This window comes from Procambarus clarkii, chromosome 50 (genome assembly GCF_040958095.1).
Source record: "Procambarus clarkii isolate CNS0578487 chromosome 50, FALCON_Pclarkii_2.0, whole genome shotgun sequence".
Lineage (NCBI taxonomy): Eukaryota > Metazoa > Arthropoda > Malacostraca > Decapoda > Cambaridae > Procambarus > Procambarus clarkii.
Window position 1 is genome coordinate 32,487,248 of NC_091199.1, and position 24,489 is coordinate 32,511,736.

At 48.0% G+C, this 24,489-nt stretch overlaps 1 protein-coding gene across 1 annotated transcript in view; it reads right to left on the reverse strand.

Moving 5' to 3' along the window:
• The window catches only part of LOC138351740 (golgin subfamily A member 6-like protein 4), a 204,145-nt gene that overhangs the window by 146,927 nt on the left and 32,729 nt on the right, over positions 1–24,489 (reverse strand). The window lies entirely within an intron of this gene.

Below are 24,489 nucleotides of genomic sequence, written 5' to 3' on the forward strand. Positions count from 1 at the left end.
TTGCTGAGCCAGTGTGAAAGGTTGCGTATTTTAATTGATTAATTATTGATCTTGAGGATAGTAATTAATTACTCTAAAGGTAATCACGAGTGATTACCGTTCTCTTAGCACTTTGGACATTGTAAATCAGAGTTTACCATCGCTGAGTGATTAGTAACCGATTAACGTAAATTAACGTAACTAGTAAAGAGATTAATCAGCTGTCTGGTAGTACAGGGATTAATGGGATTGTCTCACTGAATGCTCGACGGGTAGAGTGTTGTGTAATTTCCGCTTTACTAGTGACAGTTGTAAGAGTTATTAATTAACGTAAATGTTATTTTGTTATTAACGTAAATTAATTGTTTTTGATTGTTGATCGTCCGTGGGACGGAATGTTAACGTAAGGATTAATTTGAGGAAGGGTTGCTGGAGTTGCCAGTGAACCCATTAGTTATTGTTGTCATTGAAAGACTACTGATTTGATTGCATTGCAACCGCCATTGCAGGTGTAGACTGCACTGAGGCGTAGAACAGTTAGAAGGTTACTGGAGACGTGTTTCAGAACCTACTGTGTCATTTGTTGTAATTGTGATTATAGATCTGTTAGTTCTTGTTTCTTGTTGATTCCTCTGTGGTCACGCTTATGTTCGAGTTTGTTCATTATGCAGTCCGAGGGGCTGGTGTCTAGCTGTCATTGATAGAGTCACAGGAAGGATTTCGAGTAACGTCATTGACATTTCTTTTTGTTTTGTTGTAGAAGTTAGTACTTTATTGAATAAACTAAGTTGTTATGGTTAACACTGTCTTTTCGTTACAGCCCCACACGTTATTATTGTTATGCAAATGTTCACACTCGACTAATAAAATTGAGACTGATTCTGAGCTTTGGACCAAATATACGGCACCACACAACAATAAATTATTGCTGTGAGAGCCCGTGACCTACTCCCTAGATTCGCTTCGGCGAATGGCGAAGGTCGTCGGCCTAGTGGAGGGGATTTCAATTTTCATTGGGGTCTCGGCGTTTGCTCGCGCCTAGTCAATTGTTCATACATGGCCCCAAAGTGAGGAATGAGCTGCTTACTACACTGGTGTGTTAGCTAAGCAAGTCCTTCCTCAGGCGACCTAATTGAATATCACGACAGGAATAAAGGTGGTTAAAGAATAAAGAAAATTCTTAGAAATTTTCCGAGCTCAATTCCTTATACCAATTTCATTTTATTCCAAACTTCAAAAACTCTCACACTCACCTACCTGCCCTCACATAGCTGTATTCAAGTAGTTGTAGTCACCTAGCAGTAGTAACCTTCTACTTGTACTTAACCAAGTTGTGCTAACTTATTAGTTGCATAAAGAAAATATTTTGTACACCTTTCATACAATTTAGATACAACATTTATAAATAATATTAATGTGTTACAAAATGACATAAAAATTTATTAAATGAACATGAATAAAACTAAATGTTTTAAGGATGTTTCATACAGCTATTAAACAACATTCACAATATATACATGTAATATATGAAGTCCCCCCCGGGTGTAGTGGTAAGACACACGCTTGGCATTTCACAAGCGCTTTGTCCTGGATTCGAATCCTGGCCAGGGAGGGTTTACTTGGCTTCAATCTTTAACTTTAAACTCTGTTTACCAAACAGTAAAATAGGTATATGGTTGTTAAACTATTTGGCGGAGTCGTATTCTGAGGAACATAGGATTTAGGATTTGTCCGAAATGCCATGCATGCTAGTGGCTGTACAAGAATGTAAGAACTCTTGTATATAAATATTAAATAATAATAATAATAAATAATGTACATGAATTTATTATATAAACATGAAAATACTATTGTTAATATAAAGGAGAACCTGGTGTTAGAAAAGACAGAATTTGTCAAATTATGTAAGGATATTACATTACATTACTTTTACCATTCATGGGTTAAAGGTTGCTCATGTGCCTGTTGACCAATACTTGAAACTTTTCTTTCCCACATCCCTATAGAAACGTTAGTGGAGGTTGTAACTTCGTTTAGTGTAGGGTTGGGGATGGTGGTGGTTGGTTGCGGGGTTGGTAAATGGTTGTGGTTGGTGGCAGTGTTGGTAGATAATGGTGATTGGTGGCAGAGTTGGTAGGTGGTGGTGGTTGATGACGGCATTGATAGATAGTTGTGGTTGGTGGCAGTGTTTGTAGATGGCTGTGGTTGGTAGCAGTGTTGGTAGACGGTTGTGGTTATTGGCAGTGTTAATAGATGGTGGTGGTTGGTAGCTGTGTTGGTAGATGGTGGTGGTTGGTGGCAATGTTGGTATATGGTGGTGGTTGGTGGCAGTATTGGTAGATGGTTATTGTTGGCGGCGGTTGTAGTTGAAGGTAGTGGTTGGTGACATTGGTGGTTGATGGTTGTGGCTGATGATTGTGTTTGGTGGTAGTGGTGGTTACTGGCAGTAGGGGTTCCTGGCTGTGGTTGGAGTCAGTGGTGGGTCCTTGCTGTCGTTGGTGGTAAGGGGTTTTTGTTGGACGGTAGTGGCAGTGGGGATAGATGGTTGTGGTTGATGGTTGTTTTGTGAGGGTGGTTGGTAGCAGTGGTGTTGAAGATTGTGGTTAGTGGCAGTAGTGGTTGATTGTTGTGGCTGAGGGCAGCAGTGGTTGATAATTGTTGCTGGTGGCAGTGGTGCTTGATTATTGTGGTTGGATGCAGTGGTGGTTGATGGTTGGGGGGCATTGGCTGTTGGCTGTGGTTGGTGTCAGTGGTGGTTGGTGGTTGTGGCTGGAGGCAGAGGTGGTTAATGTTTGTTGTTGGTGGCAGAGGATGTTGTGGTTGGTGGCAGTGTTGGTTGAGTGTTGTTGTTGGTGTCAGTGATCGTTGTGGCTGGTGGCAGTGGTGGTTGATGGTTGTGGCTGGTGGCAGTGGAGGTTGATGGTTGAGGCTGTTGGCAGTTGTGGTTTGTGGCAATTGTGGGTGATGGTTCTGATTGGTGGCAATGAAGGGTAATAGATGCAGTGGTGATTGATTTTTGTGGTTGGTAGCAGTGGTAGTTGAAGGTAGTACTTGATGGAAGTGGTGGTTGATGGTTATGGTTGTGGTTGGTGGCAGTGGTTGTTGTTGGTTGTTGTTGTGGTTTTTCTTGGTAGTGTTTGGTGGTTTTTGTTGTTGGTGGTGGTGATTGTTGTTGTTGGGGGTAATAGTTTGTGGTTGTTAGTGGTGATTGTTGTTGTTAGGGGTAGTAGTTTGTGGTTGTTGGTGGTAGTGGTTGACGGTGGTTATTGTTGATGGTATCCGTTGTTGAGTTGGGTGGTTGTGGTTGGTGCCTGTGGTAGTTTTTGTTGGTGGTTGATGGCAGTGTTGGAAGATGGTTGTGGTTGGTGGCAGTGTTGGTAGATGGTTGTTGTTGGTGGCAGTGGTAGTTGATGGTTGTTAATGACGTGGCAGTAGTAGTTGACGGTTGTGGTTGGTGGCAGTGATGGTTGTGGTTGGTGGCTGATGGTTGTGGTTGGTGGCAGTGATGGTTGTGGTTGGTGGCAGTGGTGGCTGATGGTTGTGGTTGGTGGCTGATGGTTGTGGTTGGTGGCAGTGATGGTTGTGGTTGGTGGCAGTGATGGCTGATGGTTGGTGGCAGTGGTGGCTGATGGTTGTGGTTAGTAGCAGTGGTGATGCCTGGCTGTGGTTGGTGGCAGTGGTGATGCCTGGCTGCGGTTGGTGGCAGTGGTGATGCCTGGCTGTGGTTGGTTGTAGTGGGGATTCAGTGGTGGAAGATTGTTGTGGTTGGTGGTAGTGGTGGGTGATGGTTGTGGTTGGTGGCAGTGGTGATGCCTGGCTGCGGTTGGTGGCAGTGGTGATGCCTGGCTGTGGTTGGTGGCAGTGGTGATGCCTGGCTGTGGTTGGTGGCAGTGGTGATGCCTGGCTGTGGTTGGTGGCAGTGGTGATGCCTGGCTGCGGTTGGTGGCAGTGGTGATGCCTGGCTGCGGTTGGTGGCAGTGGTGATGCCTGGCTGCGGTTGGTGGCAGTGGTGATGCCTGGCTGTGGTTGGTAGCAGTGGTGATGCCTGGCTGTGGTTGGTGGCAGTGGTGATGCCTGGCTGTGGTTGGTGGCAATGGTGATGCCTGGCTGTGGATGGTGGCAGTGGTGATGCCTGGCTGTGGTTGGTGGCAGTGGTGATGCCTGGCTGTGGTTGGTGGCAGTGGTGATGCCTGGCTGTGGTTGGTGGCAGTGGTGATGCCTGGCTGTGGTTGGTGGCAGTGGTGATGCCTGGCTGTGGCTGGTGGCAGTGGTGATGCCTGGCTGTGATTGGTGGCAGTGGTGATGCCTGGCTGTGATTGGTGGCAGTGGTGATGCCTGGCTGTGGTTGGTGGCAATGGTGATGCCTGGCTGTGGATGGTGGCAGTGGTGATGCCTGGCTGTGGTTGGTGGCAGTGGTGATGCCTGGCTGTGATTGGTGGCAGTGGTGATGCCTGGCTGTGGTTGGTGGCAGTGGTGATGCCTGGCTGTGATTGGTGGCAGTGGTGATGCCTGGCTGTGATTGGTGGCAGTGGTGATGCCTGGCTGTGGTTGGTGGCAGTGGTGATGCCTGGCTGTGATTGGTGGCAGTGGTGATGCCTGGCTGTGGTTGGTGGCAGTGGTGATGCCTGGCTGTGGTTGGTGGCAGTGGTGATGCCTGGCTGTGGTTGGTGGCAGTAGTGGATTTTGTTGGGGGGTGGAGACAGTGGGGACAGATGGTCGAGGTTGATGGATGTGTTTGGTGAAAGTGGTGGGTGGCAGTGTTGGCTGATGGTTGTGATTGGTGACAGTGGCTGCTGATGGTTGTGGTTGAAGGCAATGTTGGTTGAATGTTACTGTTGGTAGAAGTGGTGGTTGATTGTTGCAGCTGGATGCAGTGGTGTTTGATTGTTACAGATGGAGGCTGCGTGGTTGATAATTGTTGCTGGTGGCAGTGGTGGTTTATGGTTGTTGTTGGTTGATGTGGTGGTTGAAGTTTGTAGTTTGGGCAGTGATTGTTGATAGTTGAGATTGGTTGCAGTGTTGGTTGATGTTTGGGGGCAGTGGTAGCTGGTTGTCGATGATGCCTGAAGTGCACTCCAGAACATGAAGTACGCTCCAGGCCCTGAAGTACACTCTAGACCTTGAAGTACAGTCCAAACCCTGAAGTACCCTCCAGACCCTGAAGTACACTCCAGATCCTGAAGTACACTTTAGACCCTAGAGTACACTCCAGGCCCTGAAGTACACTCCGGACCCTGAAATACACTCCAGATCTTGAAGTACACTCCAGACCCTGAAGTACCCTCCAGACCCTGAGGTTCCCTCCAGACCCTGAAGTACACTTCAGGCCCTGAAGTACCCTCCAGAGCCTGAAGTACGCTCCAGGCCCTGTTGTACACTCCAGGCCCTGAAGTACACTCCAGACCCTGAAGTACGCTCCAGACCTTGAAGTAAGCTCCATGACTTGAAGTACACTCCAGACCCTGAAGTACACTACAGGCCCTAAAGTACGCTCCAGACCCTGAAGTACCCTCCAGGCTGTGAAGTACACTCCAGACCCTGAAGTACCCTCCAGACCCTGAAGTATGCTCCAGGCCCTGAAGTACACTCCAGACCCTGAAGTAAACTCCAGACCCTGAAGTACCCTCCAGGCCCTGAAGTACCTTCCAGGCCCTGAAGTACACTCCAGACCCTGAAGTACACTCCAGACCCTGAAGTACGCTCCAGGCCCTGAAATGCACTCCAGACCCTGAAATACCCTCCAGGCCCTGAAGTACACTCCAGACCCTGAAGTACCCTCCAGAACCCTGAAGTACCCTCCAGGCCCTGAAGTATGCTCCAGGCCCTGAAGTACACTCCAAACTCTGAAGTATGCTCCAGACCCTGAAGTACCTTCCAGGATCCTGAAGTAAACTCCAGACCCTGAAGTACGCTCCAGGCCCTGAAATGCACTCCAGACCCTGAAGTACACTCCAGGGGCCAGATTCACGAAGGTACTTACGAATGTTTTTCTTCTTAGCTGCGAATGTTTTCCTTCTTAGTGCCTTCATGGCAGCTACGCCGGTATTCAGGTAGCTACACAAAGAAGAAAACCTTCGTAAGTTTGGTCCGTCATCCAAGTGTACTGTCGACCACACGTAGTTTATGTAAACTGGATATAACTGAATTGTTCTCTAGTACATAACACTGGGATATATTTTAAGATTTTGGAACGTAAACAAAAGATTATAGTTGGTGAATCTCGTAAAGAGGAGTCCTTCGTGTTAGTTATATATGCATTCTCTGCTTGAAACTTGAAGTAAATATGTATTTTATGATATTAGAATTAGTTTTATAATAGCAAGATATTATACCAGTAGCTATTAAGTAAATAAACACTGATGAACATGAAATATGAGAGAAAGTGATGAGCCCTGCCTGATGGAATCATTTACTCTCACCAAATGCCTCTGTTCACCTAGTAGTAAGGGTGTACTTTAGCTATACATACCCATTTGTAATTTATTTAGTTTGGTTTTATTTTGAAATTAAATCTGGGTGAGACATAAAATAACAATATGCTGCAGAAATGATGCTAGGTAAGAAGAAGGGTAAAAATGCCAAAAACTTTATTCACTGAATACTTAAAGCTATAATTATGACTATATGGACTATTAAAAAAGAGATAAGGAAGTAGGGATCCAAGACCTCTTCCTGTTACACATTGGCCGTTATTTCGAAAAATAATCGACAAAAATCGAACATTTCTGAAAAATTTCTAAAAATACTACAAGGTTCTGGCAACACCGTGGTGCAAACCGTTTTATGTTATGATGAAAAATAACGTAATTACAGTAATTTTCCCAACCGCAACTGTCCCCAATCCGGTCGTCGCGGCTTGGGTGCGCCGTAGGGGGTTGTGTCATACGTTATAAACTTATATTATGTTGTAATAGCGTGGAAAAGAGCTTGTTATGCAGAAACAAATTATAAACTTACTCATTGGCAACAGTCTCGAGTGAGAGGATCGGGAGGGTTCAGCTGAGTCAGTCATACATTGTATCTCCCTGCTGGTTGAGCTATTGTCCACGTGGTCTCGCTGGAATATCGCATTTTTGTGGCATCTACTGCACAATAGGGCGCGTGTCGAACAGAACGAATTTGCATTTACAGGTCCAGATGTTGAACACACCACTCTTGATGTTGAAGGGCCCAGCACCTCACATAATGTTTCAGCAACTCCTAACATTTCCACAAAGCGTAAATGTACCCAGAGCAGTGCCCAAAGTCGAGTGAAGTTATTTCGAGAAGGAAAAAATGATAATGACAGTGGCAAGAAGACGACAATGACAAGAAGATGCAGAATCCAACGAGAAGCACCACCAAGCCAAGAAAGGCCCCTGCGGAAGCCGACCCCGGCTATGGGGCAGGTGCCTACTAGTGCCATTGCAGTGCCACCTTGAGGACTCATATTTTAGACCAATTATTTTCGGTTAGTATGTTTTAGTGTTATATTTTGATATTACATCATAAATAATGGTAAATATATAACTGCTGGATTTTTTCTTTTCTTTTGTTATCAGGCGATCTTCATGGAACTTACACACCATACTGAAGGCATGCCCATCTACAAGGATGCAAATTTTGAATGAAATTGATCGACATCAACCTCAGCCACAGGTGGCTGAACTTTGACAATTATTTTCTACAGGTAAGTAATTAGCAACTACATGGTTGAATAACTTTTTCATTTATTATTCAATTTACATGAAACTCGCACATTATATGTAGAGTTTATCCCTCTACACAATTGTGTATTTTTATTTTCCTAAGTCCATTTATTGATTTTATAAATATATTATATACATTATGTTAATGCATATTTTTGGGGGGAACTTTGAAAATTTGTATTATTGCACTAAATACATTTGGAATAGAAATATTCCTAAAAAAACTTTATTATATAGTAATGTGAGAGCAGAGTGTCATAGAAATGATTTCAGTTGACACTTGTGTTTGTTATTCAACGTTGAAAACTTTTGAAAAATTGTCTAAAATATGTTTTTTTTCTTTCCCTCACTATTTAGGCTGCGATGCTGAAACTTGGACCAGTTGCAGCCCTTTTCACATGTAAAACATCAATAAATTTTGATTGCACTAGAACAACTTTTAATCATCCCCAAGAACGCTGCCTTACACAACTTGGGTGTAGAACAAGTAATTATCAAAAGAAGGCACGATGCCGGGAAAGGCTATGTAGCAGTAAGGCAGTGAGGTGAGGCAGCTACTTATTTGATAAATGCTTATTTTATTTACCTTATAAGTTGAGGCAACTTATTTTATTCGAGGAATACTCAGCTGATTCATCTACATTAAGCTTGGAACAAGTTTGTGTCCAAGACCTCTTCCTGTTACACAATTTGGCTGTGTGTAACCAAACTAGAAGTGCTCTACAAATCAAGGGACCCAGAATGTGGAATAGCCTCCCGAATCATGTCAAAGGCTGTACCTCTCTCAACCAGTTTAAGAGTAAAACCAAATTCTACCTAATTAACTCCATGTAACCTACGTTACCCCCTAAATGTCAACCCATGTCTTGCTATTTTTTAAACAATGTTGTTTGTTCACCAACGTGTACAATTGCTGACTTCTGCTATGTTACCCCCTTTTTGTTATTTTTTATTCCCTCTTTCAACAATTTATACCTAACCCCGATTACTATTAAGTTTTAGTCTAAGTGTTTTTCCCCCCACACCTTGCCCGAAATGCTATGAGTATTAGTGGCTTTAGGTATTGTATGTACTAGCTGTCTATAAATCCAACATTATGTTTGTAAATCAAGTGTATGTACTTTTCCTGAATAAAATTTATTTATTATTATTTATTTATTAATCAGTAAGTAAGTATTAAAAGAAGGCACCAAGCTGGGAAGGCTATGTAGCACCATTGTGTGTAACAATAAACCAATTTTTTTTAAACAAATAATGCACCTGTATGGTAAAACAAATCCTGTCAGCTGTAGAAATATCGATGCAGTTATTTAAATAAAAAATATAATGAAAGAATTTTACTGGTTTATTTTTATCCTATCTTTTTGTACCGTACAGTATATCCAAGGAAGTGAAAAATTGAGACATAATGCCCAATTTAATGAATGATTCAAAAATGATTAGCATGGATTAGCAGTTCAAAAGAAATATAACTATTACATATCTACATGAGATCTTAATGATCCATGGTTAACATGATTTAATAAGGATAATACAGTATTTGTAATAATACAAACTATAATTTAAAATCTTTATTACTGATTTTTTTTATTAAGAAAATTAGGTATGCACAGCAATGTGCTGCTACCGTATTCTATATAGAATATTACACAGTGTAGATAAAAAACTATCTATAAGTTTATCTAATACTCCCATCTCACGGGATGGTTAGACATACATGGAATCAAGGTAGAAAATACCAGCCTCAATATAAAAAACAAATCAACCCTGACTAAACAACTCTTCACGATTTTCACAAGAGGTAAGCACTGAATCATGGAAACATTATATTATAATTACTCTTACCAGTTTCTACAAGACTCCTCTCAAACGATGTATTTGTTAACATGTTTAGGTATACACAGCAATGTGCTGCTTCTCTATTCTGTATGAAGGACCTCACAGTGTAGATCAAAAAACAGCTACAAGCTCATCCACCATCCTGACCTCACAGGACAGTCATACATGGAATCAGGAGAGAACAAAATACTTAAGGCTGATCTATTAGCCCCCACTGGCAAAATCTGGGTGCAGCACAAGAATATCTTCCAATATTCCTGACTGTATGAAATAATTGCAGAGCTCAAAGTACCTCATACCATTTGTTATGAAGTCACTGATAACAAGGCAATCACAGATATAGTGTTGGAGAGTATGTTCTCTCAAGTAGGACTGAAAACAGATGTTTTTTTTCTACAAGAGGGTTATAAACCCATGGAACCGCTTTCCAGCTCTAACCGTAAATGCCAAATTCCAGCTTAAAAATATCATTAAGACAATTGGCGGGCCCTTTAACAAGCCGCCTGCTTTCTGTCCTCGTCGAGGTCACTAGATAGTTAGTGGCCCCTGGATAAATTCAGTAAATATATACAATAATTGTCAGCGCATCTTCCGAGCAACAAGGACAGCTACACAGTATCACTTAGAATTACGTAGGTAAACAACAAATGTAACATATTTGTTTACTACAATGTCGGTGCTGCCTGTAGAAGTTGAAAAAAACATAGTTTTACTTCGAAATATACTAAATTTAAAGAAAATTCGACGTAAATAGGAGGCAGTAAAGCTCCGATAAGCCAGGGCTAAATCTTCAATATGAATAATGTTGCTGCTCTCTGATTGGCCAAACGAAACAGAGTAGTGACCTCTATCGGCAGGCAGGTGAATCAGACCCAGAACCCAAATATCTTCCTAAGTGGACCTACGTGATTTGCACCAAAGCATCTTCTTAGGGCATATTTAGGAACCTTCGTAGCAAACCTACTTATGAAGAAATACATGGAGCTTCGTGAATCTAGGTCCAGACCCTGAAGTACACTGCAGACTTTGAAGTACACTCCAGGTCATGAAGTACCCTCCAGACCCTGAAGTACCCTCCAGACCCTGAAGTACGCTCCAGGCTCTGAAGTACACTCCAGACCCTGAAGTACGTTCCAGGCCCTGAAGTACCCTCCCGACCCTGAACTACGTTCCAGGTACTGAAGTACACTCCAGACCCTGAAGTACCCTCCAGAATATGAAGTACCCTCCAGTCCCTGAAGTACCCTCTAGACCCTAAATTACTCTTCAGACCCTGAAGTACGTTCCAGGCCCTGAACTATCCTCCAGGCCCTGAACTATCCTCCAGGCCCTGAACTACCCAACAGGCCCTGAAGTACACTTCAGACCCTAAAATATCCTCCAGGCCCTGAAGTACGATCCAGACCCTGAAGTACCCTACAGGACTCTGAAGTACCCTCCCGGCCCTGAAGTATGCTCCAGGCCCTGAAGTAAACTCAAGACCCCGAAGTACGCTCCAGGCCATGAAGTACACTCTAGACCTTGTAGTACCCTCCTGACCTTGACGTACGCACCTGGCCCGGAAGTACCCTCCAACCTCTGAAGTACACTCCAAACCCTGTAGTACCCTACAGACCCTGAAGTACACTCCAGGCCCTGAAGTACCCTCCAGACCCTGAAGTACCCTCTAGATCCTGAAATACCCTCCAGACCCTGAAGTACCCTCCAGACCCTGAAGTACACTCCAGGTCCTGAAGAACACTCCAGACCCTGAAGTACCCTCCAGGCCCTGAAGTACCCTCCACACCCTGAAGTACCCTTCAGACCCTGAAGTACACTCCAGGCCCTGAAGTACCCTCTAGATTATGAAGAACACTCCGGGCCCTGATGTAGAATCCAGGCCCTGAAGTAGAGTCCAGGCCCTGAAGTATCCTCCAGCCCTGAAGTCCCCTCCAGACCCTAAAGTACCTTCCAGACTCTGAAGTAGACTCCAGGTCCTGAAGTACACTCCAGGTCCTGAAGTACACTCGAGGTCCTGAAGTACACTCCAGGTCCTGAAGTACCCTCCAGACCCTGAAGTACCCTCCAGACCCTGAAGTACACTAGAGGCCCAAAAGTACCCTCCAGACCCTGAAGTACGTTCCAGGCCCTGTTGTACACTCCAGACCCTAAAGTATACTCCAGACCCTGAGGTACCCTCTAGACCCTGAAGTACCCTCCAGGCCCTGAAGTACCCTCCAGACCCTGAAGTACCCTACAGACCCTGAAGTTTCCTAGAAACCCTGAAGTACACTCCAGGCCCTGAAGTACCCTCCAGACCCTGAAGTACGCTCGAGGCTCTGTTGAAGACTCCAGACCCTGAAGTACACTCCAGATCCTAAAGTACCCTCAAGACCCAGAAGTACACTCCACGTAAATAAAACACTCCAGGCCCTGAAGTAACCTCCTAACCCTGAAGTACCCTCCAGACCTTGAAGTACCCTCCAGACCCTGAACTACCCTCTAGACCCTGAAATACCCACCAGACCCTGAACCACCCTCCAGACCCTGAAGTACACTCCAGGTCCTGAAGAACACTTCAGACCCTGAAGTACCCTCAAGACCCTGAAATACCCTCCCGACCCCGAAATACCCTCCAGACCCTGAAGTACCCTTCAGACCCTGATGTACACTCCAGGCTCTGAAGTTCACTCGAAGTCCTGAAGAACATTCCAGGCCCTGAAGTACACTCCAGACCCTGAAATACACTCCAGACCCTGATGTACCCTCAAGATTATGAAGAACACTCCTGGCCCTTATGTAGACTCCAGGCCCTGAAGTAGACTCCAGGCCATGAAGTATCCTCCAGCCCTGAAGTCCCCTCCAGACCCTGAAGTACCCTCCAGACTCTGAAGTACACTCCAGGTCCTGAAGTACATTCCAGGTCCTGAAGTACCCTCCAGACCCTGAAGTACACTCCTGGTTATGAAAAACACTCTACGCCCTGTAGTACACTCCAGGTCCTCAAGCACACTCCAGACCCTGAAGTATCCTCCAGACCCTGAAGTACACTCCAAACCCTGAATAAGCCACAGACCCTGAAGTACCCTCCAGACCCTGAAGTACACTCCAGGCCCTGAAGTACCCTCCTGACCCTGAGGTACACTCCAGACCCTGAAGTACCCAACAGACCCTGAAGTACGCTCCAGACCCTGAAATATCCACCAGACCCTTAAGTACCCTAAAAACCCTGAAGTACCCTCTACACCCTGAAGTACACTCCAGGCCCTGAAGTACCCTCCACACGCTGAAGTACGCTCCAGGCCCTGTTGTACACACCAAACCCTGAAGTATACTCCAGGCCATGTAGGACCCTCCAGACCCTGAAGTACACTCCAGGCCCTGAAGTACCCTCCAGACCCTTAAGTACTCTGCAGGCCCTGTTGTACACGCCAGACCCTGAAGTACACTTCAGGTCCTGAAGTACCCTCCAGACCCTGAAGAACACTTCAGGCCGTCAAGTACCCTCTAGACTGTGAAATACCCTCCAGACCTTGAAGTACCCTCAAGGCTTTGAAGTACCTTACAGACCGTGAAGTACCCTCCAGACCCTGAAGTACCCTCCAGACCCTGAAGTACCCTCTAGACCCTGAAGTACACTCCACGCCCTGAAGTACCCTTCAGACCCTGAAGTACCCTCCAGACCCTGAAGTACGTTCCAAACCCTGTTGTACACTCCAGACCCTGAAAAACCCTCGTGGTCCTGAAGTAAACTTCCGGTCCTGAAGAACACTTCAGGCCCTGAAGTACCCCTCCAGACTCTGAAATACCCTCCAGACCCTGAAGTACCTTCCAGACCCAGAAGTACCCTTCAGTCCCTGAAGTACTTTCTAAGACCCTGAAGTACACTCCAAATCCTGAAGTACCCTCCAGACAGTTAAGGACACTCCTGGTCCTGAAGAACACTCCAGGCCCTGAAATACCCTCCAGACCCTGAAGTACCCTCCAGACCCTGAAGTAAACTCCAGACCTTGAAGTACACTCCTGGTCCAGAAGAACCCTCCTGGCCCTGAAGTACCCTCCAGACTCTGAAGTACCCTCCAGACCTTGAAGTACCCTCCAGACCCTGAAGTACACTCCAGGCCCTGAAGTAACCTCCAGACCCTGAAGTATACTCCATAACATGACGTACAAACCAGACCCTGAAGTATGTTTCAGGCCCTGAAGTACCCTATATATTCTGAAGAACACTTCTGGCCCTGAAGTACATTCCAGGCCCTGAAGTACCCTCCAGCTTTGAAGTACCCTCCAAACCCTGAAGTACCCTACAGACTCTGAAGTACACTCCAGGTCCTGAAGTAGACTCCTGGTCCTGAAGTACCATTAAGACCCTGAAATACACTCCAGGTCCTGAAAACACTCTATGCCCTGAAATACACTCCAAGTCCTGAAGTGCACTCCATACTCTGAAAAACCCTACAGACCATGAAGTACACTCCATACTCTGAAAAACCCTCCAGACCCTGAAGTACACTTCAAACCCTGAAGTAGCCACAGACCAAGAAGTACCCTCCAGACCCTGAAGTACACTCCAGGCCCTTGAAGTACCTTCAAGACCCTGAAGTACACTCCAGGCCCTGAAGTACCCTCCAGACCCTGAGTACCCTCCAGACCCTGAAATACCCTCCAGACCCTGAAGTACCCTCCAGACCCTGATGTACACTCCAGGTCCTGAAAAACACTCTAGGCCCTATAGTACACTCTAGGTCCTGAAGCACACTCCAGACCCTGAAGTATCCTCCAGACCCTGTAGTACACTCCAAACCCTGAAGAAGCCACAGACCCTGAAGTACCCTCCAGACCCTGAAGTACACTCCAGGCCCTGAAGTACCCTCCAGACCCTGAGGTACACTCCAGACCCTGAAGTGCCCAACAGACCCTGAAGTACCCTCCAGACCCTGAAATATCCACCAGAACCTTAAGTACCATAAAAACCCTGAAGTACCCTCTAAACCCTGAACTACACTCCAGGCCCTGAAGTACCCTCCACACCCTGAAGTACGCTCCAGGCCCTGTTGTACACACCAAACCCTGAAGTATACTCCAGGCCATGAAGTACCCTCCAGACCCTGAAGTACACTCCAGGCCCTGAAGTACTCTCCAGACCCTGAAGTACTCTGCAGGCCCTGTTGTACACTCCAGACCCTGAAGTATACTTCAGGTCCTGAAGTACCCTCCAGACCCTGAAGAACACTTCAGGCCCTCAAGTACCCTCTAGAATGTGAAATACCCTCCAGACCTTGAAGTACCCTCAAAGCTTTGAAGTACCTTACAGACCCTGAAGTACCCTCCAGACCCTGAAGTACCCTCCAGACCCTGAAGTACCCTCTAGACCCTGAAGTACACTCCACGCCCTGAAGTACCCTCCAGACCCTGAAGTACGCTCCAGGCCTTGTTGTACTCTCCAGACCCTGAAGTATACTCCAGGTCCTGAAGTACCCTCCAGACCCTGAAGTACCCACCAGACCCTGAAGTACACTCAAGACCCTGAAATACACGCCAGGCCTTGAAGTACCCTCCAGACCCTGAAGTACCCTCCTGACCCTGAAGTACCCTCCAGACCCTGAAGTACCCTCCAGACTATGCAGTATACTCTAGGCCATGAAGTACCTTCCAGACCCTAAAGTACGCTCCAAACCCTGTTGTACACTCCAGACCCTGAAAAACCCTCGTGGTCCTGAAGTAAACTTCCGGTCCTGGAGAACACTTCAGGCCCTGAAGTACCCCTCCAGACTCTGAAATACCCTCCAGACCCTGAAGTACCTTCCAGACCCTGAAGTACCCTCCAGACCCTGGAGTACTTTCTAAGACCCTGAAGTACCCTCCAAATCCTGAAGTACCCTCCAGACAGTTAAGGACACTCCAGGTCCTGAAGAACACTCCAGGCCCTGAAATACCCTCCAGACCCTAACGTATCCTCCAGACCCGGAAGTAAACTCCAGACCTTGAAGTACATTCCCGGTCCAGAAGAACCCTCTTGGCCCTGAAGTACCCTCCAGACTCTGAAGTACCCTCCAGACCTTGAAGTACCCTCCAGACCCTGAAGTACACTCCAGGCCCTGAAGTAACCTCCAGACCCTGAAGTATACTCCAGGACATGACGTACCCACCAGACCCTGAAGTAAGTTTCAGGCCCTGAAGTACCCTTTATATTCTGAAGAACACTTCTGGCCCTGAAGTACATTTCAGGCCCTGAAGTACCCTCCAGCTCAGAAGTACCCTCCAAACCCTGAAGTACCCTACAGACTCTGAAGTACACTCCAGGTCCTAAAGTAGACTCCAGGTCCTGAAGTACCATTAAGACCCTGAAATACACTCCAGGTCCTGAAAACACTCTATGCCCAGAAATACACTCCAAGTCCTGAAGTACACTCCACACTCTGAAAAACCCTCCAGACCCTGAAGTACACTTCAAACCCTGAAGTATCCACAGACCAAGAAGTACCCTCCAGACCCTGAAGTACACTCCAGGCCCATGAAGTACCTTCAAGACCCTGAAGTACACTCCAGGCCCTGAAGTACCCTCCAGACCCTGAGTACCCTCCAGACCCTGAAATACCCTCCAGACCCTGAAGTACCCTTCAGACCCTGATGTACACTCCAGGTCCTGAAAAAACACTCTAGGCCCTGTAGTACACTCTAGGTCCTGAAGTATCCTCCAGACCCATAAGTACACTCCAAACCCTGAAGAAGCCACAGACCCTGAAGTACCCTCCACACCCTGAAGTACACTCCAGGCCCTGAAGTACTCTCCAGACCCTGAGGTACCTAACATACCCTGAAGTACCCTCCAGACCCTGAAATACCCTCCAGACCCTGAAGTACCCTTCAGACCCTGATGTACACTCCAGGTCCTGAAAAACACTCTAGGCCCTGTAGTACACTCCAGACCCTAAAATATCCTCCAGACCCTGAAGTACACTCCAAACCCTGAAGAAGCCACAGACCCTGAAGTACCCTCCAGACCCTGAAGTACACTCCAGGCCCTGAAGTACCCTCCAGACCCTGAGGTACACTCCAGACCCTGAAGTACCCAACAGACCCTGAAGTACCCTCCAGACCCTGAAATATCCACCAGACCCTTAAGTACCTTAAAAACCCTGAAGTACCCTCTATACCCTTAAGTAAACTCCAGGCCCTGAAGTACCCTCCACACCCTGAAGTACGCTCCAGGCCCTGTTGTACACACCAAACCCTGAAGTATACTCCAGGCCATGAAGTACCCTCCAGACCCTGAAGTACACTCCAGGCCCTGAAGTACCCTCCAGACCCTGAAGTACTCTGCAGGCCCTGTTGTACACTCCAGACCCTGAAGTACACTTCAGGTCCTGAAGTACCCTCCAGACCCTGAAAAACACTTCAGGCCCTCAAGTACCCTCTAGACTGTGAAATACCCTCCAGACCTTGAAGTACCCTCAAGGCTTTGAAGTACCTTACAGACCCTGAAGTACCCTTCAGACCCTCAAGTACCCTCCAGACCCTGAAGTACCCTCTAGACACTGAAGTACACTCCACGCCCTGAAGTACCCTCCAGACCCTGAAGTACGCTCCAGGCCCTGTTGTACTCTCCAAACCCTGAAGTATACTCCAGGTCCTGAAGTACCCTCCAGACCCTGAAGTACCCACCAGACCCTGAAGTACACTCAAGACCCTGAAATACACGCCAGGCCTTAAAGTACCCTCCAGACCCTGAAGTACCCTCCAGACTCTGAAGTACCCTCCAGACCCTGAAGTACCCTCCAGACCATGCAGTATACTCTAGGCCATGAAGTACCCTCCAGACCCTGAAGTACGCTCCAAACCCTGTTGTACACTCCAGACCCTGAAAAACCCTCGTGGTCCTGAAGTAAACTTCCGGTCCTGGAGAACACTTCAGGCCCTGAAGTACCCCTCCAGACTCTGAAATACCCTCCAGACCCTGAAGTACCTTCCAGACCCTGAAGTACCCTCCAGACCCTGAAGTACTTTCTAAGACCCTGAAGTACCCTCCAAATCCTGAAGTACCCTCCAGACAGTTAAGGACACTCCAGGTCCTGAAGAACACTCCAGGCCCTGAAATACCCTTCAGACCCTGAAGTACCCTCCAGACCCTGAAGTAAACTCCAGACCTTGAAGTACACTCCCGGTCCAGAAGAACCCTCCTGGCCCTGAAGTACCCTCCAGACTCTGAAGTACCCTCCAGACCTTGAAGTACCCTCCAGACCCTGAAGTACACTCCAAGCCCTGAAGTAACCTCCAGACCCTGAAGTATACTCCAGGACATGACGTACCCACCAGACCCTGAAGTAAGTTTCAGGCCCTGAAGTACCCTAAATATTCTGAAGAACACTTCTGGCCCTGAAGTACATTCCAGGCCCTGAAGTACCCTCCAGCTCTGAAGTACCCTCCAATCCCTGAAGTACCCTACAGACTCTGAAGTACACTCCAGGTCCTAAAGTAGACTCCAGGTCCTGAAGTACCATTAAGACCCTGAAATACACTCCAGGTCCTGAAAACACTCTATGCCCTGAAATACACTCCAAGTCCTGAAGTACACTCCATACTCTGAAAAACCCTCCAGACCCTGAAGTACACTTCAAACCCTGAAGTATCCACAGACCAAGAAGTACCCTCCAGACCCTGAAGTACACTCCAGGCCCATGAAGTACCTTCAAGACCCTGAAGTACACTCCAGGCCCTGAAGTACCCTCCAGACCCTGAGTACCCTCCAGACCCTGAAATACCCTCCAGACCCTGAAGTACCCTTCAGACCCTGATGTACACTCCAGGTCCTGAAAAAACACTCTAGGCCCTGTAGTACACTCTAGGTCCTGAAGTATCCTCCAGACCCATAAGTACACTCCAAACCCTGAAGAAGCCACAGACCCTGAAGTACCCTCCAGACCCTGAAGTACACTCCAGGCCCTGAAGTACTCTCCAGACCCTGAGGTACCTAACATACCCTGAAGTACCCTCCAGACCCTGAAATACCCTCCAGACCCTGAAGTACCCTTCAGACCCTGATGTACACTCCAGGTCCTGAAAAACACTCTAGGCCCTGTAGTACACTCCAGACCCTAAAATATCCTCCAGACCCTGAAGTACACTCCAAACCCTGAAGAAGCCACAGACCCTGAAGTACCCTCCAGACCCTGAAGTACACTCCAGGCCCTGAAGTACCCTCCAGACCCTGAGGTACACTCCAGACCCTGAAGTACCCAACAGACCCTGAAGTACCCTCCAGACCCTGAAATATCCACCAGACCCTTAAGTACCTTAAAAACCCTGAAGTACCCTCTATACCCTTAAGTAAACTCCAGGCCCTGAAGTACCCTCCACACCCTGAAGTACGCTCCAGGCCCTGTTGTACACACCAAACCCTGAAGTATACTCCAGGCCATGAAGTACCCTCCAGACCCTGAAGTACACTCCAGGCCCTGAAGTACCCTCCAGACCCTGAAGTACTCTGCAGGCCCTGTTGTACACTCCAGACCCTGAAGTACACTTCAGGTCCTGAAGTACCCTCCAGACCCTGAAAAACACTTCAGGCCCTCAAGTACCCTCTAGACTGTGAAATACCCTCCAGACCTTGAAGTACCCTCAAGGCTTTGAAGTACCTTACAGACCCTGAAGTACCCTTCAGACCCTCAAGTACCCTCCAGACCCTGAAGTACCCTCTAGACACTGAAGTACACTCCACGCCCTGAAGTACCCTCCAGACCCTGAAGTACGCTCCAGGCCCTGTTGTACTCTCCAAACCCTGAAGTATACTCCAGGTCCTGAAGTACCCTCCAGACCCTGAAGTACCCACCAGACCCTGAAGTACACTCAAGACCCTGAAATACACGCCAGGTCTTAAAGTACCCTCCAGACCCTGAAGTACCCTCCAGACTCTGGAGTACCCTCCAGACCCTGAAGTACCCTCCAGACCATGCAGTATACTCTAGGCCATGAAGTACCCTCCAGACCCTGAAGTACGCTCCAAACCCTGTTGTACACTCCAGACCCTGAAAAACCCTCGTGGTCCTGAAGTAAACTTCCGGTCCTGGAGAACACTTCAGGCCCTGAAGTACCCCTCCAGACTCTGAAATACCCTCCAGACCCTGAAGTACCTTCCAGCCCCTGAAGTACCCTCCAGACCCTGAAGTACTTTCTAAGACCCTGAAGTACCCTCCAAATCCTGAAGTACCCTCCAGACAGTTAAGGACACTCCAGGTCCTGAAGAACACTCCAGGCCCTGAAATACCCTCCAGACCCTGAAGTACCCTCCAGACCCTGAAGTAAACTCCAGACCTTGAAGTACACTCCCGGTCCAGAAGAACCCTCCTGGCCCTGAAGTACCCTCCAGACTCTGAAGTACCCTCCAGACCTTGAAGTACCCTCCAGACCCTGAAGTACACTCCAAGCCCTGAAGTAACCTCCAGACCCTGAAGTATACTCCAGGACATGACGTACCCACCAGACCCTGAAGTAAGTTTCAGGCCCTGAAGTACCCTAAATATTCTGAAAAACACTTCTGGCCCTGAAGTACATTCCAGGCCCTGAAGTACCCTCCAGCTCTGAAGTACCCTCCAATCCCTGAAGTACCCTACAGACTCTGAAGTACACTCCAGGTCCTAAAGTAGACTCCAGGTCCTGAAGTACCATTAAGACCCTGAAATACACTCCAGGTCCTGAAAACACTCTATGCCCTGAAATACACTCCAAGTCCTGAAGTACACTCCATACTCTGAAAAACCCTCCAGACCCTGAAGTACACTTCAAACCCTGAAGTATCCACAGACCAAGAAGTACCCTCCAGACCCTGAAGTACACTCCAGGCCATGAAGTACCCTCAAGACCCTGAAGTACACTCCAGGCCCTGAAGTACACTCCAGACCCTGAGTACCCTCCAGACCCTGAAATACCCTCCAGACCCTGAAGTACCCTTTAGACCCTGATGTACACTCCAGGTCCTGAAAAACACTCTAGGCCCTGTAGTACACTCTAGGTCCTGAAGTATCCTCCAGACCCATAAGTACACTCCAAACCCTGAAGAAGCCACAGACCCTGAAGTACCCTCCAAACCCTGAAGTAAACTCCAGGCCCTGAAGTACCCTCCAGACCCTGAGGTACACTCCAGACCCTGAAGTACCTAACATACCCTGAAGTACCCTCCAGACCCTGAAATACCCTCCAGACCCTGAAGTACCCTTCAGACCCTGATGTACACTCCAGGTCCTGAAAACACTCTAGGCCCTGTAGTACACTCCAGACCCTGAAGTATCCTCCAGACCCTGAAGTACACTCCAAACCCTGAAGAAGCCACAGACCCTGAAGTACCCTCCAGACCCTGAAGTACACTCCAGGCCCTGAAGTACCCTCCAGACCCTGAGGTACACTCCAGACCCTGAAGTACCCAACAGACCCTGAAGTACCCTCCAGACCCTGAAATATCCACCAGACCCTTAAGTACCTTAAAAACCCTGAAGTACCCTCTATACCCTTAAGTATACTCCAGGCCCTGAAGTACCCTCCACACCCTGAAGTACGCTCAAGGCCCTGTTGTACACACCAAACCCTGAAGTATACTCCAGGCCATGAAGTACCCTCCAGACCCTGAAGTACACTCCAGGCCCTGAAGTACCCTCCAGACCCTGAAGTACTCTGCAGGCCCTGTTGTACACTCCAGACCCTGAAGTACACTTCAGGTCCTGAAGTACCCTCCAGACCCTGAAGAACACTTCAGGCCCTCAAGTACCCTCTAGACTGTGAAATACCCTCCAGACCTTGAAGTACCCTCAAGGCTTTGAAGTACCTTACAGACCCTGAAGTACCCTTCAGACCCTCAAGTACCCTCCAGATCCTGAAGTACCCTCTAGACCCTGAAGTACACTCCACGCCCTCAAGTACCCTCCAGACCCTGAAGTATACTCCAGGTCCTGAAGTACCCTCCAGACCCTGAAGTACCCACCAGACCCTGAAGTACACTCAAGACCCTGAAATACACGCCAGGCCTTGAAGTACCCTCCAGACCCTGAAGTACCCTCCAGACCCTGAAGTACCCTCCAGACCCTGAAGTACCCTCCAGACCATGCAGTATACTCTAGGCCATGAAGTACCTTCCAGACCCTGAAGTACGCACCAAACCCTGTTGTACACTCTAGAACCTGAAAAACCCTCGTGGTCCTGAAGTAAACTTCCGGTCCTGGAGAACACTTCAGGCCCTGAAGTACCCCTCCAGACTCTGAAATACCCTTCAGACCCTGAAGTACCTTCCAGACCCTGAAGTACTCTCCAGACCCTGAAGTACTTTCTAAGACCCTGAAGTACCCTCCAAATCCTGAAGTACCTTCCAGACAGTTAAGGACACTCCAGGTCCTGAAGAACACTCCAGGCCCTGAAATACCCTCCAGACCCTGAAGTACCCTCCAGACCCTGAAGTAAACTCCAGACCTTGAAGTACACTCCCGGTCCAGAAGTACACTCCAGGCCCTGAAGTAACCTCCAGACCCTGAAGTATACTCCAGGACATGACGTACCCACCAAACCCTGAAGTAAGTTTCAGGCCCTGAAGTACCCATTATATTCTGAAGAACACTTCTGGCCTTGAAGTACATTTCAGGCCCTGAAGTACCCCACAGCTCTGAAGTACCCTCCAAACCCTGAAGTACCCTACAGACTCTGAAGTACACTCTAGGTCCTGAAGTAGACTCCAGGTCCTGAATAATCCTCCAGACTCTGAAGTACACTCCAGGTCCTGAAGTAGACTCCAGGTCCTGAAGTACCATTCAGACCCTGAAATACACTCCAGGTCCTGAAAATACTCTATGCCCTGAAATACACTCCAAGTCCTGAAGTACACTCCAGACTCTGAAGAACCCTCCAGACCCTGAAGTACACTTCAAACCCTGAAGTTGCCACAGACCAAGAAGTACCCTCCAGACCCTGAAGTACGCTCCAGGCCTTGTTGTACTCTCCAGACCCTGAAGTATACTCCGGGTCCTGAAGTACCCTCCAGACCCTGAAGTACCCTCCAGACCCTGATGTACACTCCAGGCTCTTAAGTTCACTCGAAGTCCTAAAGAACATTCCAGGCCCTGATGTACACTCCAGACCCTGAAATACACTCCAGACCCTGATGTACCCTCTAGATTATGAAGAACACTCCTGGCCCTGATGTAGACTCCAGGCCCTGAAGTAGACTCCAGGCCCTGAAGTATCCTCCAGCCCTGAAGTCCCCTCCAGACCCTGAAGTACCCTCCAGACTCTGAAGTACACCCCAGGTCCTTAAGTACACTCCAGGTCCTGAAGTACCCTCCAGACCCTGAAGTACACTCCAGGTCCTGAAAAACACTCTAGGCCCTGTAGTACACTCCAGGTCCTGAAGCACACTCCAGACCCTGAAGTATCCTCCAGATCCTGAAGTACACTCCAAACCCTGAAGAAGCCACAGACCCTGAAGTACCCTCCAGACCCTGAAGTACACTCCAGGCCCTGAAGTACCCTCCAGACCCTGAGGTACACTTCAGACCCTGATGTACCCTACAGACCCTGAAGTACCCTCCAGACCCTGATGTACCCTCTAGATTATGAAGAACACTCCTGGCCCTGATGTAGACTCCAGGCCCTGAAGTGCACTCCAGGCCCTGAAGTACCCTCCAGACCCTGAGGTACACTCCAGACCCTGAAGTACCCTACAGACCCTGAAGTACCCTCCAGACCCTGAAATATCCTACAGACCCTTAAGTTCCCTAAAAACCCTGAAGTACCCTCTATACCCTGAAGTACACTCCAGGCCCTGAAGTACCCTCCACACCCTGAAGTACGCTCCAGGCCCTGTTGTACACACCAAACCCTGAAGTATACTCCTGGCCATGAAGTACCCTCCAGACCCTGAAGTACACTCCAGGCCGTGAAGTACCCTCCAGACCCTGAAGTACTCTCCAGGCCATGTTGTACACTCTAGACCCTGAAGTACACTTCAGGTCCTGAAGTACCCTCCAGACCCTGAAGAACACTTCAGGCCCTCAAATACCCTCTAGACTGTGAAATACCCTCCAGAACTTAAATTACCCTCAAGGCTTTGAAGTACCCTACAGACCCTGAAGTACCCTCCAGACCCTGAAGTACCCTCCAGACCCTTAAGTACCCTCTAGACCCTGAAGTACACTCCACGCCCTGAAGTACCCTCCAGACAAAGAAGTACGCTCCTGGCCCTGTTGTACTCTCCAGACCCTGAAGTATACTCCAGGTCCTGAAGTACCCTCCAGACCCTGAAGTACCCACCAGACCCTGAAGTACACTCAAGACCCTGAAATACACGCCAGGCCTTGAAGTACCCTCCAGACCCTGAAGTACTTTCCAGACCCTGAAGAACCCTCCAGACCCTGAAGTACTCTCTAAGACCCTGAAGTACCCTCCAGATCCTGAAGTACCCTCCAGACAGTAAAGGACACTCCAGGTCCTGAAGTACCCTCCAGACTCTTAAGTACCCTTCAGACCTTGAAGTACCCTCCAGACCCTGAAGTACACTCTAGGCCCTGAAGAAACCCCCAGACCCTGAAGTATACTCCAGGACATGACATACCCACCAGACCCTGAAGTAAGTTTCAGGCCCTGAAGTACCCTATAGATTCTGAAGAACACTTCTGGCCCTGAAGTACATTCCAGGCCCTGAAGTACCCTCCAGCTGTGAAGTACCCTCCAAACCCTGAAATACCCTCCAGACTCTGAAGTACACTCTAGGTCCTGAAGTAGATTCCAGGTCCTGAAGTACTATTCAGACCCTCAAATACACTCCAGGTCCTGAAAACACTCTATGCCCTGAAATACACTCCAAGTCCTGAAGTACACACCAGACTCTGAAGAACCCTCGAGACCCTGAAGTAGCAACGGACCAAGAAGTACTTTCCAGACCCTTAAGTACACTCCAGGCCCTTGAAGCACCTTCAAGACCCTGAAGTACACTCCAGGCCCTGAAGTACCCTCCAGAGCCTGAAGTACC